The sequence below is a fragment of the Diadema antillarum genome, unplaced genomic scaffold (genome assembly GCF_040938485.1).
Source record: "Diadema antillarum isolate AM-2024a unplaced genomic scaffold, OU_Dant_1.0 seq00001199_RagTag, whole genome shotgun sequence".
NCBI classification, from domain to species: Eukaryota; Metazoa; Echinodermata; class Echinoidea; order Diadematoida; family Diadematidae; genus Diadema; species Diadema antillarum.
The window spans coordinates 1169838-1187198 of NW_027271993.1; positions in this window are offsets into that span (position 1 = coordinate 1169838).

The window sequence follows — 17361 nt, forward strand, 5'->3', positions numbered from 1 at the left end:
AATGATGGTATCATTATTGTTACTGATATCATCATTATCATTATTACAAAGAACTTATAAATGTGAGTAGAGGAAAAAAATATCCTTGCATTATTATAGTACTATCAATATTCTTGCCATTTAAGATTATTAATAATCATCGTGATCATTACTATCATCTGTCATGATTATTAAAGCGTCATAAGTTTATACCTTTTCAAGTGTTTGGTGTTGGTGCTGATTGATAACTGGACATGCAATGATAATTCAGAAAATATTCAGCAAAATACATGTTATTTTTTTATGAGTTTAAGCCAACAACATTCTGTTTAATTGCTTGTGAGTGACCAAAATATCTTAACTTATAAATACCATATCCGAGTTTCGTTGTATAATTCTGATTGGATAGATGTTCCTTTCAGGCAATTAAAGATTTTAGTTCCTTTACCTGTTTTATGTCTGTTGTGTATTTCATAGTGTAACTTGAATCTGAGCCCAATTATAACCCGTAAATGTTGCTAGTACAAATTTGTAGGTACATGGGAGGATGCCCTTTTTCCGAGGATTTTTTCCCCTTGAAGTTATGCATATCAATAATCGGAAACCATACCAAATTCCAGCATTACGTTTAACATTGAGAAGACATTGTCTCGTGTCTATAGATTCTGAGTCATAAGATCTATCCTACATGAAATAGTTGTCAAAATTTCTCACCAGGCGGTGACACAACTAAAACACCTAACACTGTCTTGAATTACATTTAATACAGACTTAGCTTCGTTGTATAACATGTACATTTTGAAATTTCCGTGCACTGCAGGAAATAGATTTATAACTATGCTTTTTGTCATGAGGCATATAGGCACGTGACTGTTTAAGAGGATGTTCCATCCTATAGATAAAGGAAGCTTGAATCGATGACTGAGTCTGAGATGAAAAACAACAAGAAGAACTACGTAAAAGAAGAATAATAAAAAGAGAAGGAAAAAAGAAAAGAGGCCAAGTAAAACGTCATTATCGTGGAGGTGCTAGAGAAGGTCCTAGTGAAATCTCTATCCAATATGTGTACATTTATGCGTAGGTTCTATATATAGTACTAATAATGTGACAATGAACGCTTAGCATTCAACTGGCTTCAGTAATGTTCCATGCTCCAAGCCGCTCTTCCCTAAAGTTTTGATACGGAGACCAAATAAGAGGTTCTTGATTTCAACAATTTCAAGTGGAAATGCTGAAATCCCGTGCGGAACTTTTTGGTTTCATGTTACTAAACAAACCCTTTCGGGTTTTCAAATCTTCTTGTTATCAACACTCCAGGACTGAAAAAAAAAAACCCAACCCGGAACACTAGTATCTCATAAAAAAAGGTTAGCATTTGGCTATCTTGCACACATTTGTGCATAATTTTGTTTCCCAGGTTTTCTATACCTAAATGAGAAATCTTTCAGATCAAATAATTGGCTAATGCGTGTTTTCGCGTGTTTAATAACTCCTTGCAATTAAAGAAGTACATTTGTTTTTTCTAATTTTTGTTCGCGTGTCCTGTTCTCTACACACTCAATTATTGCTGCCAAGGAAATATTGAAAGGGACAGCGAACTGCTGCTTGCTTGGTTTGTTCTGAATGAGAAATGATGCATACTTTCGTCAAAGCAATTCATTAACACCTGATTAGACAGAGCGCATACTTTCAAGCGGCACGGAGCATGGGTATATAGGGAGGTGAGACACCTCCCTGTATACATGGTATAATACAAAGGAGGGATTCTTGTTTCTTCTCCTATGACATCTCTCCGGCTGCGACTCTTACATAAGCGTGGATCATTGCTCCCTCTAAGCTCATTCGCTCGAACTCGATTACGCTTGATTGATAAACGGTCTATCGGCATGATCCAACATTCTGCATAATTATTTTTGTGACTAGCAGCACCCGTGGAAATCCACGGGTCTGAGGGGTTTTATTTTTTTTTTCTCATAATACGATTTTGCACATTTTTATAGAAGAAATAAAAAGAAAAGTCTTCTCATTCTTTCGTTAATTGTGCTGTCTTCTAAATGACCACCCTTCCCAGAAATTTTATAATACATTTTTGTAGTATATGCCAGGCGATCCGGTCCATTGGTAGGGATCATTCCCGCCACTACTTGCTTTTATTATAGAACTTGAGTTTCGAGGGGTTATTTGCACCCGTTGAAGTCCAACAGTTGTCTTGTTGCCCCTCACCCCTCCCCCCCTCACGCACACACACATTTCCACCTCCGCAGGGTAAAAAACAAAAACATTCAGGGAAAAATTACCAAAAACGCAAATGAGATTCCCCGAAAGTTCTGCCCACAGGTTGTTCCCGTTGAAACGGGAAGATATTAACACTATGACTTTGATTACCCCCTGCTCTTGCATCCACGCGGGCACCCGCGGGAATCCACGGCTGGTCTCAAGGCCTCGGTTTGTTTTGTGTTTTTTTTTTTCATGTTTCTTTTCCCCACGTTATGAGAGAAAAATAAGATATTTTCGTCTTCATAATTTTGCTCCCTCCTTGTTTTTAATCACCAAAACTTGGCTTGATATATCATATCAATATAGAAGTACATCTGCTTCAGATTGTACATTATCATAATTAATATTAGGCCTACAATTATTGCTCCTATTATTGTTATTATTATATCATTATTATCATTATCCTTATTATTATTATTATTATTATTATTATTATTATTATCATCATTGTTATTATTTGGGGAGGGGGAGATCATAGTCATCAGGTTTAATAGGCACCCGTGGGAGTAGGTTCTCACGACCTCGTATTTTTTTTCTTTAATATTTTTCCCATGTTATGGAAGAAAGAAGAATATATACATCACTGCATTCGTCTTCATTTGCTCCCTCTTTTTTTGTCACCAAAACTTGGTTTGATAGACCATAGAACCACACATTCTATTTCCACTTGCAATTTTAAAAATAGGCGGTCGGCAAAGCGAGGTTTTCCTCTACGTCCGCTCATCTTATGAATATGTATGATTACAGCAGCTCTGCAGTAAACGAATGGACACAGCTGCGCGTGTAATCTGATATGTAAGGGTACGATCGGCAAATATATTTAGCCGCGTCCTAAACAGTCTGCGTACAATGACACCGGACTTGAGAGCAAACGGCGAGCAAACTAAATGACGTACCTGAGCTGCATATAGTATTCTGCAGTTGTGCAAAATACAATTACATAACCAACGTTCGTTGTTTTCATTTGGGGACGCCAAATGGCGAACTGTACGTAAATGCCCTTGTAGTCCATGTCACGCACACACAGATTCGTGAAACCATCGTCAATACATTCAGTACACGTAACAGGCGGAGGCAAAGGTACAGCACAGAACTATACACACAGTGTAGAGTGTGTAGAGTTCTGCGAGGTACATTGTGTGTTTGCGTGCGCGTCCGCCGGAAGATGTCAGAGATTTCGCTGCACCATCATCTTTAGTATCCCCCAATGTCTCTGCAAGCTAAAAGATGGAAGATCGAGAAAGCAGGAGGCCAGCGCAGGTTCCGTGAATATTGAAACGCTCGGCTCTTTCGTCACGCACAAAAATGCATTATGCATGTAGCTAATTAATTTTTCTTTTTCGTCCTCGACGTCGACACGGAGGCGGAGAGGGGACGAAACCCACGCCATTCGATGTAGGATACTCTCCTGCGGCCGACGGCACCGGTCGCAACTGCCCGGAGCCGACGGCTCGGGAGGAGATAGACAAACCAGCAACGCCGAAATAAAACAGGAAATACATAAGGCCGCGACAACAACAACAACTTCGAGTATTATAGTATAGGACTAGCAGCACCCGTGGAAATCCACGGGTCTGAGGGGTTTTATTTTTTTTTCTCATAATACGATTTTGCACATTTTTATTGAAGAAATAAAAAGAAAAGTCTTCTCATTCTTTCGTTAATTGTGCTGTTTTCTAAATGACCACCCTTCCCAGAAATTTTATAATACATTTTTGTAGTATATGCCAGGCGATCCGGTCCATTGGTAGGGATCATTCCCGCCACTACTTGCTTTTATTATAGAACTTGAGTTTCGAGGGGTTATTTGCACCCGTTGAAGTCCAACAGTTGTCTTGTTGCCCCTCATCCCTCCCCCCCCCCCCCACGCACACACACATTTCCACCTCCGCAGGGCAAAAAACAAAAACATTCAGGGAAAAATTACCAAAAACGCAAATGAGATTCCCCGAAAGTTCTGCCCACAGGTTGTTCCCGTCGAAACGGGAAGATATTAACACTATGACTTTGATTACCCCCTGCTCTTGCATCCACGCGGGCACCCGCGGGAATCCACGGCTGGTCTCAAGGCCTCGGTTTGTTTTGTGTTTTTTTCATGTTTCTTTTCCCCACGTTATGAGAGAAAAATAAGATATTTTCGTCTTCATAATTTTGCTCCCTCCTTTTTGTTTTTAATCACCAAAACTTGGCTTGATATATCATATCAATATAGAACTACATCTGCTTCAGATTGTACATTATCATAATTAATATTTGGCCTACAATTATTGCTCCTATTATTGTTATTATTATATCATTATTATCATTATCCTTATCATTATTATTATTATTATTATCATCATCATTGTTATTATTTGGGGAGGGGGAGATCATAGTCATCAGGTTTAATAAGCACCCGTGGGAGTAGGTTCTCACGACCTCGTATTTTTTTTCTTTAATATTTTTCCCATGTTATGGAAGAAAGAAGAATTCTATACATCACTGCATTCGTCTTCATTTGCTCCCTCTTTTTTTGTCACCAAAACTTGGTTTGATAGACCATAGGAACCACACATTCTATTTCCACTTGCAATTTTAAAAATAGGCGGTCGGCAAAGCGAGGTTTTCCTCTACGTCCGCTCATCTTATGAATATGTATGATTACAGCAGCTATGCATTAAACGAATGGACACAGCTGCGCGTGTAATCTGATATGTAAGGGTACGATCGGCAAATATATTTAGCCGCGTCCTAAACAGTCTGCGTACAATGACACCGGACTTGAGAGCAAACGGCGAGCAAACTAAATGACGTACCTGAGCTGCATATAGTATTCTGCAGTTGTGCAAAATACAATTACATAACCAACGTTCGTTGTTTTCATTTGGGGACGCCAATAATGGCGAACTGTACGTAAATGCCCTTGTAGTCCATATCACGCACACACAGATTCGTGTAACCATCGTCAATACATTCAGTACACGTAATGTTCAGGCGGAGGCAAAGGTACATCCAGGGAGGTGGTTCCACCTCCCTGGTACATCACAGAACTATATACACACAGTGTAGAGTGTGTATAGAGTTCTGCGAGGTACATTGTGTGTGTGCGTGCGCGTCCGTCGGAAGATGTCAGAGATTTCGCTGCACCATCATCTTTAGTATCCCCCAGTGTCTCTGCAAGCTAAAAGATGGAAGATCGAGAAAGCAGGAGGCCAGCGCAGGTTCCGTGAATATTGAAACGCTCGGCTCTTTCGTCACGCACAAAAATGCATTATGCATGTAGCTAATTAATTTTTCTTTTTCGTCCTCGACGTCGACACGGAGGCGGAGAGGGGACGAAACCCGCGCCATTCGATACAGGATACTCTCCTGCGGCCGACGGCACCGGTCGCAACTGCCCGGAGCCGACGGCTCGGGAGGAGATAGAGAAACCAGCAACGCCGAAATAAAACAGGAAATACATAAGGCCGCGACAACAACAACAACTTCGAGTATTATAGTATAGGACTAGCAGCACCCGTGGAAATCCACGGGTCTGAGGGGTTTTATTTTTTTTTTCTCATAATACGATTTTGCACATTTTTATTGAAGAAATAAAAAGAAAAGTCTTCTCATTCTTTCGTTAATTGTGCTGTCTTCTAAATGACCACCCTTCCCAGAAATTTTATAATACATTTTTGTAGTATATGCCCGGCGATCCGGTCCATTGGTAGGGATCATTCCCGCTACTACTTGCTTTTATTATAGAACTCAGTTTCGATCAAGGGGTTATTTGCACCCGTTGAAGTCCAACAGTTGTCTTGTTGCCCCTCACCCCCCCCCCCCCCCTCACGCACACACACATTTCCACCTCCGCAGGGCAAAAAACAAAAACATTCAGGGAAAAATTACCAAAAACGCAAATGAGATTCCCCGAAAGTTCTGCCCACAGATTGTTCCCGTCAAAACGGGAAGATATCAACACTATGACTTTGATTACCCCCTGCTCTTGCATCCACGCGGGCACCCGCGGGAATCCACGGCTGGTTTCAAGGCCTCGGTTTGTTTTGTGTTTTTTTTTTCATGTTTCTTTTCCCCACGTTATGAGAGAAAAATAAGATATTTTCGTCTTCATAATTTTGCTCCCTCCTTTTTGTTCTTAATCACCAAAACTTGGCTTGATATATCATATAGAACTACATCTGCTTCAGACTGTACATTATCATAATCAATATTAGGCCTACAATTATTGCTCCTATTAGTTATTATTATATTACTATCATTATCCTTATTGTTATTATTATTATTATTATTATTATTATTATTATTATTATTATCATTATTATCATTGTTATTATTTGGGGAGGGGGAGATCATAGTCATCAGGTTTAATAGGCACCCGTGGGAGTAGGGTCTCACGACCTCGTATTTTTTTTCTTTAATATTTTTCCCATGTTATGGAAGAAAGAAGAACATATACATCACTGCATTCGTCTTCATTTGCTCCCTCTTTTTTTTTTGTCACCAAAACTTGGTTTGATAGACCATAGAACCACACATTCTATTTCCACTTGCAATTTTAAAAATAGGCGGTCGGCAAAGCGAGGTTTTCCTCTACGTCCGCTCATCTTATGAATATGTATGATTACAGCAGCTCTGCAGTAAACGAATGGACACAGCTGCGCGTGTAATCTGATATGGAAGGGTACGATCGGCAAATATATTTAGCCGCGTCCTAAACAGTCTGCGTACAAATGACATCGGACTTGAGAGCAAACGGCGAGCAAACTAAATGACGTACCTGAGCTGCATATAGTATTCTGCAGTTGTGCAAAATACAATTACATAACAACGTTCGTTGTTTTCATTTGGGGACGCCAATAATGGCGAACTGTACGTAAATGCCCTTGTAGTCCATATCACGCACACACAGATTCGTGTAACCATCGTCAATACATTCAGTACACGTAACAGGCGGAGGCAAAGGTACATCACAGAACTATACACACAGTGTAGAGTGTGTAGAGTTCTGCGAGGTACATTGTGTGTGTGCGTGCGCGTCCGCCGGAAGATGTCAGAAATTTCGCTGCACCATCATCTTTAGTATCCCCCAGTGTCTCTGCAAGCTAAAAGATGGAAGATCGAGAAAGCAGGAGGCCAGCGCAGGTTCCGTGAATATTGAAACGCTCGGCATGCACAAAAATGCATTATGCATGTTGCTAATTAATTTTTCTTTTTCGTCCTCGACGTCGACACGGAGGCGGAGAGGGGACGAAACCCGCGCCATTCGATGTAGGATACTCTCCTGCGGCCGACGGCACCGGTCGCAGCTGCCCGGAGCCGACGGCTCGGGAGGAGATAGACAAACCAGCAACGCCGAAATAAAACAGGAAATACATAAGGCCGCGACAACAACAACAACTTCGAGTATTATAGTATAGGACTAGCAGCACCCGTGGAAATCCACGGGTCTGAGGGGTTTTATTTTTTTTTCTCATAATACGATTTTGCACATTTTTATTGAAGAAATACAAAGAAAAGTCTTCTCATTCTTTCGTTAATTGTGCTGTCTTCTAAATGACCACCCTTCCCAGAAATTTTATAATACATTTTTGTAGTATATGCCAGGCGATCCGGTCCATTGGTAGGGATCATTCCCGCCACTACTTGCTTTTATTATAGAACTTGAGTTTCGAGGGGTTATTTGCACCCGTTGAAGTCCAACAGTTGTCTTGTTGCCCCTCACCCCTCCCCCCCTCACGCACACACACATTTCCACCTCCGCAGGGCAAAAAAACAAAAACATTCAGGGAAAAATTACCAAAAACGCAAATGAGATTCCCCGAAAGTTCTGCCCACAGGTTGTTCCCGTTGAAACGGGAAGATATTAACACTATGACTTTGATTACCCCCTGCTCTTGCATCCACGCGGGCACCCGCGGGAATCCACGGCTGGTCTCAAGGCCTCGGTTTGTTTTGTGTTTTTTTTTCATGTTTCTTTTCCCCACGTTATGAGAGAAAAATAAGATATTTTCGTCTTCATAATTTTGCTCCCTCCTTGTTGTTTTTAATCACCAAAACTTGGCTTGATATATCATATGATATAGAACTACATCTGCTTCAGATTGTACATTATCATAATTAATATTAGGCCTACAATTATTGCTCCTATTATTGTTATTATTATATCATTATTATCATTATCCTTATCATTATTATTATTATTATTATTATTATTATTATTATCATCATTGTTATTATTTGGGGAGGGGGAGATCATAGTCATCAGGTTTAATAGGCACCCGTGGGAGTAGGTTCTCACGACCTCGTATTTTTTTTCTTTAATATTTTTCCCATGTTATGGAAGAAAGAAGAATATACACATCACTGCATTCGTCTTCATTTGCTCCCTCTTTTTTTGTCACCAAAACTTGGTTTGATAGACCATAGAACCACACATTCTATTTCCACTTGCAATTTTAAAAATAGGCGGTCGGCAAAGCGAGGTTTTCCTCTACGTCCGCTCATCTTATGAATATGTATGATTACAGCAGCTCTGCAGTAAACGAATGGACACGTGCAGCTGCGCGTGTAATCTGATATGTAAGGGTACGATCGGCAAATATATTTAGCCGCGTCCTAAACAGTCTGCGTGCAATGACACCGGACTTGAGAGCAAACGGCGAGCAAACTAAATGACGTACCTGAGCTGCATATAGTATTCTGCAGTTGTGCAAAATACAATTACATAACCAACGTTCGTTGTTTTCATTTGGGGACGCCAATAATGGCGAACTGTACGTAAATGCCCTTGTAGTCCATGTCACGCACACACAGATTCGTGAAACCATCGTCAATACATTCAGTACACGTAACAGGCGGAGGCAAAGGTACATCACAGAACTATATACACACAGTGTAGAGTGTGTATAGAGTTCTGCGAGGTACATTGTGTGTGTGCGTGCGCGTCCGCCGGAAGATGTCAGAGATTTCGCTGCACCATCATCTTTAGTATCCCCCAGTGTCTCTGCAAGCTAAAAGATGGAAGATCGAGAAAGCAGGAGGCCAGCGCAGGTTCCGTGAATATTGAAACGCTCGGCTCTTTCGTCACGCACAAAAATGCATTATGCATGTAGCTAATTAATTTTTCTTTTTCGTCCTCGACGTCGACACGGACGCGGAGAGGGGACGAAACCCACGCCATTCGATGTAGGATACTCTCCTGCGGCCGACGGCACCGGTCGCAACTGCCCGGAGCCGACGGCTCGGGAGGAGATAGAGAAACCAGCAACGCCGAAATAAAACAGGAAATACATAAGGCCGCGACAACAACAACAACTTCGAGTATTATAGTATAGGATAGACACAGGTCACTACAAGAAGACTCGACCAAAGCTTGCCCTGCTCAGCAACGCTCGTGAATGCAATCCTCGCCATTGATATGAATAAAAAGACAGGTGAAATGAATGGCTCGTTTCTTCTAAAAGCTTAGAGGAGGGAAAATTCCGGAATTTGAATATGAAAAAAAAAAAATGTCAGCAAAAAGGAAACAAAATGCACTGGGAGCGGTGGGGGAGGGGACGCGAGAAACACCGGTATGTTGTGCGTGGTCCTAATTTCTGGTACAGTATTCACAACCCGGGTACTTAGCAGTCTCACAATCACGTACTGATTGACACGCCCATCACTCATTCATTGTCATAATTAGTCGCTAATTGAAAGCGAACAATTATTTTGAACAGGTGCATTAGGTTAATGATATCGGTACCTCGTACATTCCGTACGACTACGACTCAGTACGAGTATCCGCTCGAATTCCGAACCATATGGGCCTGTCAGGAGATTTTTAAGAAGTCTCGGTGCTTTCTGAATGATTTTCCGGCAGATTTTCTGGCATATTTTCCTTACTTTTGTAAGGAATATGGCGATCAAGACTGTGAATAACGGAGAGAATGCAGTTGTGTACTAGTATTTATGTGTTTATGCTCACAGGGCCTAGGACACAGACTACTAATAATGTCTGGTTGATAGGCGAGGTCAAACACTGGTTTACGTTTGGATCCGGGCTAACTCGGCCCACGGGACAACTCGTCCCACCCGTCGAGGGTGGGCCGAGTTGTCCCACCCGTTGGTATCGATAGTGATCGTGGGCGCTTGTCTGTGTTTGAGGTTATTTTGTCTGTGTGACGTCTTTTTTAACCGTAACTTTTATGGAATTGTGCTCAGTGGTTTCTGTAAAGAATATTTGCCAACTTTTGGGGGATACAACGACGTAAAAATGAAATTTCAGACGTTTTTATCGCGGTTCGCGATCCCCGTAGGTTCACGTTCATTTCGCGCGGTGGGCTAACTCGGCCCAGCTAAGTTTTAGCTGTTGTTTTGTCAGTAAATCTCCGTAAAACTATCAATTTTAGAATGTATAAAGGAGTATTCAGGGTTCCTTCAACTAATTTCATCTTCGAGGGAATTTAATTTTGCGCATGTTTGGGGAAATGTTGGATATTTGTTCGCATGGTTTCATCTTTGCCGTATCCGCACCGCACCGGTCTCGCCACCAGCAGCTCGTCACACATCACTGTGGCAGAGCTGAGCAGCGCCATGCCCATGCATGCCCACTCTCGGCGAGGCACGGGCCGGCGCTGGGCACCCGCGCGAATGGCACAGAGGGAGCAGCCAGCCACTCCGTAAACGTCGCTACGGATACGGGCGGTGGTTGAAATTGGAGAAAAAGGCGTCATTTGCTGCACTTCCCAATTTTCTCGCGTGAGTACTAAATTCTATGCAGTAGTCAGTTGGCATTTTCCTATCCATTGTCTTGAACTTTGAGCTGAGAGCTAGATTCTAGAGAGGGAGCAACTTGTTTCAACTCAACTGTGTTTTGCTGCAACGTTGCGTGAATTGGGCTGAGCTGGTGTGCTACCGCCAGCCAATGCCAAGGTGAAAGGGCAAGGTTTCTGCTAAAGGCTGGGCATATCAGTTCGGGAAACCCACTCACAAGGGGGGCCCCTCCTTATAAGTAACCCGTCCCCCTTATAAGTAACCCCGTCCCCCTTATAAGTAACCCCCGGGGTACCCCTTATAAGGAGTCTCCACGCTTTTTTGCAATGCAACGCGAAAATGAAAGGACTGCGGCAATTCGCTTGATTATGTCCATAAAGCTTCACAAGTTTCCTAGTTACTCACGAAATTTGAGCAAAATCGGTTTGAGGCATCATATCTAAAATCATGGATTTAAATGCGATGTCAAACGACCCATGCGAATGCTGAAATGCGAGCGATTACTGGCGTGAGTGTCGCCAGGCGCGGCGGCGCGGCAATGCTTGAGTGCAGACGTGGCGACTGAGTGGACTGAGACTCAGTCGCCACGTCTGCACTCAAGCATTGCCGCGCCGCCGCGCCTGGCGACACTCACGCCAGTAATCGCTCGCATTTCAGCATTCGCATGGGTCGTTTGACATCGCATTTAAATCCATGATTTTAGATATGATGCCTCAAACCGATTTTGCTCAAATTTCGTGAGTAACTAGGAAACTTGTGAAGCTTTATGGACATAATCAAGCGAATTGCCGCAGTCCTTTCATTTTCGCGTTGCATTGCAAAAAAGCGTGGAGACTCCTTATAAGGGGTGCCCCGGGGGTTACTTATAAGGGGGACGGGGTTACTTATAAGGGGGACGGGTTACTTATAAGGAGGGACCCCCCTTGTGAGTGGGTTTCCCGAACTGATATAGGGGGTTGCTTGACTCTTTTTTTTTTCTGATTTTTTTTTTGTCTTTTATTTTTTTCTGATATTTTTTTTTTTCCAGGATGACTCAATAATATGTATTCCAACCTCATGCAGTTTGCAGTTGTCATTTTGCTGTTTTTCTGTAATATCCCCCAGCATCAACGTTATGTAATGATTGATACTGAATATAAAAAAAAACACACACACACACAACACACACATAAAATAACGATTTGGATGCATGCTGTATTGTTGGCAATTATCACGTGACTCGGATGACACTATTCGCTATGTTGGGACACTGCTCCTTAATTTACGAATATGTAACATTTGTGAAATAATACGAGTTTTAATATGTGAAAATGTCACCTTTTTGTGTCTGAAATGATTTACTAGTACTATGGTGAAGTCTGTTTTCAAAGTGATATTTATTCAATGTACTATGGCTAACAGAAATACTGTTGTTACTGCTAATGATTGACAAATTGCCCTACACGTACATCGATATACTTGTTTATGTAAATATGATGATTTATAGAGATAATTATTGACATCGATGTAGGGCAATTTGTCAATCACTTGCATTAAAAAACATCTCGATGGAAGAATTTCATGAATTCAAAGAAATACTGTTATACCGGTACTGAAATGAATGGAATATATAACCTTGTAACGAAAGCAGCAGATAAAGCAATAGTAAATTACATTGTGATCGAAGCACATCTATGTAGCAACTTAACTTATCACTTTATCATTGAATTGTCATATAGGCTGCACCTTGCTACTAACAATGAATACTATTGGCCCTGAAATTAATTTTACATTAGTACATGTATGTTCTTTCTTTCTTTTACACCCAAGTACCAGGTATTACTTCTCTGGCAGGATAGACCAGTAAACTCTGTGGTATTGAATTGCATGCAGACTTGTGCAGGATGGATACTGCTATATAGTAGTAGTAGGGCCTGGTAGGGGAAAATATGACCAGGTAAGCTCTGAGATTGTACTGTAGTACTAGTTTTGGAACTACATTGCATTAAAGATCAAAAGTGGGATTATTATTTTTTTTTTGTAACACCTAGAACTTTCGACAAAGCTTAACATTTGCTAATATTTCACATTTTTTCTTACCTGCGCCTAAAATTGTATTATGATGGCCTGTAGGCCCACGGTAAGACAGCAAACTTGAATTTGTTGAGCTTCTTGGCTATTTCATTCTTTTCAATCTCAGATCATTATATTTTGTTCAGTTTGTAATTGTATAGGTTCATAGGTTGACAGTATTGACACACATTCTCGTTGACCAGTATGCTGTTTCTTTTTATCGCCCTCATTCCTTTCCCATTCATGTGTTCATCCCTTTCACACCACACCTACTCTTTTGTTTAACATTCCATATTAAGTTCGGTAGTCCGAACTTAACTTCCCTTGTCCAGTCGGCCTCTACATTGGGATGTTCGACAGTGACATAGAAAAAGAAGAAATAAGTTCTCACCTCAGCTTGTTGACACCTTCGTCCAGTTTATTTTCATTTGTAGTCATAGTGAGTTGGATTTTTACATTTTAGTTGGTCTCTTCCATTCCTGTTACTCTCAATTTCAATTTCAATTCACATGTATTTCCATATTTCTCATGAAAATAGTACAGACAAAATTAAAATGTACAGCAGTCTGTCTCAGCATGAAGTCAAAGGTGAGTTTAGAATTGGGCTATGGTACTAGAAATATGATGGGGCCTATACATACCAGCAAGTTTGTTCAGCTGCAACTTATACATGGAGAATAAGCTCATCAGGAGTCACATTCCAGCAGGGCTCCTACTTAGAACCAGACTGTGTGACCATGGTAACCAGCAAGCTGCCACGTACAAGAATTCTGAAATCAGGTACAATAATGAAGGACTTGTGGAATGTAACAGGCAGGCTGATCAATACCTGCATTCCTGGTTAGGATCCCTCCGAAGTAGAAGAATAGACAAGGAAAAAAAGCAACAACTTTACTACCAGGTACCCGGTATGCACTTGCGTGCCATAGCTGCTAATAAGATGTTGCTTTAAGGCTGCGTTCACGTAGAAGTATACTATTCGGGTATTCGGGCTCGTTTTTCGAGGGCACGTGAATAGCTTGAATCGAACGATAGGATTTCCTCACACCGGTTCACATAGGAGGGCACTATTCGAAAGTACCGAATAGCTGTGAAAAGTATAGCAAAGTGGGAATCGAGCTTGTTCGATTTTCTTGCAGTGTATACCGTCTCTCGTTTATGAAATAATGACACTTTTGGTCTGGATTTGCCCTTTAGCAAAAATAAGCATGTAGACTGACATTCTGATGCAGTTTAGAAATTGTTAATAAGATTTGCTGGGATGTAGGAGGAAGAAATCCTCACTGCATGGGATGGTGAGTTGACGGTGCGGGTGATGGTGTACTCGGTGCCCGAATAGCGAATAGCGAATAGCAAATACCGAATACTTCTATGTGAACGCAGCCTAAGGCTGCGTTCACATAGAAGTATTCGGTATACGCTATTCGCTATTCGCTATGCGCCGTCAAGTCGACCCAGTACACCATCACCTGCACCATCCGGATTTCTTCCTCGTATACAACCATCCCAGCAATCTTATTAAAAATGTCTAAACTGCATCAGAATGTCAGTCTACATGCTTATTTTTGCTAAAGGGCAAATTGAGACCAAAATCGTCATCATTTCATAAACGAGAAATGGTATACTAGTACGCTGTTCGAAAATCGAACAAGCACGATTCCCACTATACTATTCTATGCTATTCGGCATTTTCGAATAGTGCCCTCTTATGTGAACCGGTGTTAGGAAATCCTGTCGTTCGATTCAAGCTATATTTGTGTGCCCTCGAAAACGAGCACCGTATACCCGAATAGTATACTCCTATGTGAACGCAGCCTAAGACTGTAAGAGTATGTTTGAAAGAAGGTGGTGCGGTGCAGCATATTGGGAAGTTCATTCCAATAATTAGGCCCATGGTGAACATAATACACAATGTATTTTTTGTTTTGTTTTGTTTTATTGTTTTTCGTCGGGTGCCCGTGCATTGGCCGCTAATGCAATACAATTTGTATTGCGTTAGCGGCCAATGCACGGGCACCCGACGTTTTTGCGTAAATTGTTTCGGGTACATGGAAGGTGATATGCATCCTTCTGACATGTTGGATATTGGTCCTATTAGTTAATTTAGATATGTTAAGTTTATGTAAATTATGTTTATGACTTGAAGCATGCAGGACTAATGTTTACATACTATCCATGTGCAAATTCATAGAGCAAAAATCAACAAAACACTGATGTGTACCCGGTACCTCCAACTTCATAATAAATGGGATCTGGCTTCTACACTGTGTAGCTATGGAGTAAGTTCCTGTTGGTTTGTGGGGCTGTCTCTGGTGTGCTTTGGATATCCTTTCAGTCCCTTATATGTTTTGCAAAGTCTCCGTGGCCATGCCTCAATCTTGTAAGCTGCTCTTTTTATGCCTCCGCCACGAAGTGGTGCCGGAGGCATTATGTTTTCGGGTTGTCCGTCCGTCCGTTCTTCCGTCCGTCCGTCCGTCCGTCCGTCCTTCCGTCCGTCCGTAATGAATTTTGTGGACAAGGTAACTATCAAAACCTGTTGAGGTATCCTAATGAAACTTGGCATGTATGTGTATTAGGGGGTGAAGTTGTGCCTATCAACTTTTGGGCGCACACGCTCAAGGTCAAAGGTCAAAAGGTCAAGGTCAAATACATAAAATTTCACTATTTCCACCATATCTATTAAATGCCTGAAGATATTTTCTTGAAACTTAGTGTATACATGTATTACCCAATTAAGATTCTCTGGTGAAAGTTTGGGTCATGAGGTCAAAGGTCAAAGGTCAAAAGGTCGGGGTCAAATACATAAAATTTCACTATTTCCACCACATCTATTGAATGCCTGAAGATATTTTCTTGAAACTTAGTGTATACATGTATTACCCAATTAAGATTCTCTGGTGAAAGTTTGGGTCATGAGGTCAAAGGTCAAAGGTCAAAAGGTCAAGTAAAAATATTAAAACTTCTTTTTTTTCTCCGTACCTTGGAAAATTGTTCAAGGTATCTTTCTGGAACATAGTATATACATGTACTGACTGGAAGTGATTATCTAGAGAATGTAGGGTTCATGGGGTCAAAGGTCAGGGGTCAAAGGTCAAGTGCAACACTTCAAAATTTTACTATTTCCCTCATATTTATGCAATGCCAGCAGGGTTATTTTTTTTTTTACACTTGGTGTATGCATGTGTAACCTAATAGAAATTCTCTGGAATCTTTTTTTACCTCAAAGGTCGAAAGGTCAAAGATCAAGTGAAAGTGCTGAACTAACTTTTTCCTCCATATCTCGGAAGTGGCTCAAGTTATCTTGAAACTTAGTACATATTATGCATGTTCTACCTGAAAGTGATTATCTTGTGAATTTTAGGGTCAAGGGCCAGATGAAAATGGTAACAATTTACTATTCAATTCAGAAATTGCACTTTTTCTCCACACCTGTACCTTGAAAATTACTCAATGCCTAAATGTATGAATGGGTCAAAGTCAAGTTAAAGTCCTTAAATCCCTAGATACATGCTCTCCTATTCATCCAATTAAACCTAGGTCCAGGAAGGTGAACATTCATTACATTTGTGACAAACTTGTCATTTCAATATTTTGCCAATTTTGTGAAAATGTAATCACACATTGTCCACATGTACTATCTAGACCTATTGGGAAAATCATGCATTATGGCGGAGGCATACCAGTCGCCAAAGCGACATTTCTAGTTTTAAATCTTTACTGTAATTCTTATTTTGACTATTTGTAATCATTTTGATTTATGGTTATTTGTCTTATACTGCATTGCAATCAGTGGAAAACCAATAAATACAAAAAAGATCAACAAAACACCTAACAATAATGTCAGAGCATTAATGTGACCAGAAACTAATTTTTTGTGTAGCTTTGGTTTGTTGTTGTTGTTTTGTGTAGTTTTCCATATTTCTAGTTTACTTTTCACACATACCCCTAATGAATTATCCACATTTAGTTTTCCACACATTCTAATTCTCTCCACTCACCTCCACACCTACGTCCTCAAACTCTTTTGATCTGTTTCCATTCATGTTCAACTTCACCTTGTGATCACCTGTAGGCCCTACCTTTATTTTCCATCGGTTCCTTCGGTCCTCGGGTGAAACTACTTTCCTCCTTTCGTTTTGGTTGATTTGTCTATCTTATGATTTTAATATGTAAATTAACTACCCTGGAAAAAGTAAGTGGGTAGAATTAAGAAAGAGTCTACCAAAGGAACTGACCGAGAACAGATCTGCTTTCTTCAGCCCCTACAGCTATAGTGAATATTCAGTTTTGAGAGGACATTGTCTGGTTTTGCGGAGT